Genomic DNA, 2,027 nt, shown 5'->3' with positions numbered 1-2,027 from the left:
CTGTTTTTTTTTTTTTTTTTTCTTGTGGAAATAGCCCCAGTCCAACATCCTTTTCTGTGTTAGGTGGCAATACTCAATGACTCCATCATGCAATGATTTGTCATGACCTCACATATACCTGATCTTCAGTGTGAGAATCAGTTTTTCGATATTGTTATATGCATGGTGTGTGTGTGTGTGTGTGTGTGTGTGTGTGTGTGTGTGTGTGTATGGTTATGAGGAGTATTGCAAGTCTTACTTGGGGGTGAGATCCTTCAATCTTTATATGGATGTCTGTAGAAGAATTGCTATAATTTTGTTTCAAAAGTGGGCTGGAGAGCATGATTCACATAATTCAGACTTACAGAGGTACTGATACAAAAATACAGAAAAACAAACCAACAAAACAGAGAATTACATATGACTTATAAAGTTATAGTAAGGTTTTGTGTTTTTATTATTTTTTGTTTTGTTTTGTTTGTTTTTCAAGTTATGGTCTTATTTGTTCCCAGGTATACCTTGAGTTTGGGATGTAGTCTCAGGGTGCTTTGAACTCACATCAATCTTCCTACCTCTGCCTCTAGAATGCTGGGATTAAAGGCATGTGCCACTGTGCCTGGCACAAGTTATGGTAAGGTTTTAAGACACATGTGAACACATTCCTATACCAGGTTAGATCGTGATAATAATGCCTACACACGTGCATCCCCAAAGTACCAAAGATATGGTGTTTTCTCCAACAAGGAATCAAATTGAATACTTACACAATACAACAAACACATGTTGATGCTCACATTCATTATAAAAATAGTCGAATTTTAACATCAAAAAATTGGTTGAGACAAAATACACTGAGAAGTAATTCACCTTTGGGACTGAGAAGAAATATGGTTTCAAGATTAGATGACAGTACCATATCTTTTACTTATTTGATTGTCTATTTTTTCTTTATTTAAATTGTGGAACACATGGATAAGAGACAGATTAGTGGTTAAGACATTTGCCTTCAAAGCCAACAGACTGTGATTTAATTTTCTAGGACCCACATAAGCCAAATGCACAAGCTGGCACATGTATCTGGGGTTTGTTGCAGTGGCTGTAGGCCCTGGAATGCTAATTCTCCCTCTTTATCTCTCTCTCCCTGCTCTCCTTCTCTCTCTCCCCACTCTTTCTCAAATGAATAAAAGCAAATAAAATAAAATATGGAATACAGCAGGAATCTGTTTGCCATTCTTGAACAGGGGCCATGTTAATCTAATCAGTATCATTCCAATTTTAGTAAATATTCTGCTAAAGTGAAGAGAATCTTATTTTTCTCATACTATTTTCAACCACTTAATCTTAAATAAAAACTGTGTCTGTAATTCAACACATCCCAAATGTCCTACTTACAAAAGACATAAAGCTGAATAATTGCACTCATGTATGTATTGAGGTAATGTTAAGTCCAAGCTGTTAGGTGCAGGTACATGAGCATGAATTTGGTTGCATCACATTAAAACTAAGGTCATTTAAACTCTAACTACTGGCCTGAAGATATGCCTTAGAGTTTAAGACCCTTGCATTTGAGACCTAAGTACTCAGGTTCTATTCCCCAGTAACCTCATCAGACAAGTGTAGAAACTGGGGCATGCATCTGGCATTTGTTTGGAGTGACCAGAGGTACTGGAGTGCCCATATTCTCTTTCTCTCTCTTTAGCAAACAATTTTTTTTGAAGTCCTTAACTGCTGAGTGCCTAAGGACAGCAGTGATATAAATAAAAGTTTGGATGACCTTACTGGAATATATTAACTACATTTGTCATTTAATAATTGTCTGGGTAGAACATATGCTTCCTATATCAATATTTTAAAAATTTAAATACAGATTAAGCTTTGATAAAATCATACGAGATATATACAGAAAAGGAAAATATTTAGCCATTTTGTTTTTTTGCCTTACAAAAACCTATATTGGAACTGCATTAACTATTGACCTAAACTTGAAAACTATGGCTGGATAATGGATACTTAAAATATTTTTATTTGTACACTTTATAGAAGAGAGA

At 35.1% G+C, this 2,027-nt stretch overlaps 1 non-coding gene across 1 annotated transcript; it reads right to left on the bottom strand.

Moving 5' to 3' along the window:
- Positions 1 to 1,175: 1,175 nt before the first annotated feature.
- Positions 1,176 to 1,285, bottom strand: LOC123457230. The gene has a single exon (XR_006634951.1). It is a non-coding gene; the product is annotated as a U6 spliceosomal RNA (small nuclear RNA).
- Between the last annotated feature and the right edge of the window lie 742 nt (positions 1,286 to 2,027).

The sequence above is a fragment of the Jaculus jaculus genome, assembly GCF_020740685.1.
Source record: "Jaculus jaculus isolate mJacJac1 chromosome Y unlocalized genomic scaffold, mJacJac1.mat.Y.cur SUPER_Y_unloc_4, whole genome shotgun sequence".
Classification (NCBI taxonomy): Eukaryota; Metazoa; Chordata; class Mammalia; order Rodentia; family Dipodidae; genus Jaculus; species Jaculus jaculus.
Note: the sequence above shows the minus strand (reverse complement) of the source record. Positions and strands in the feature narration are given on the sequence as shown.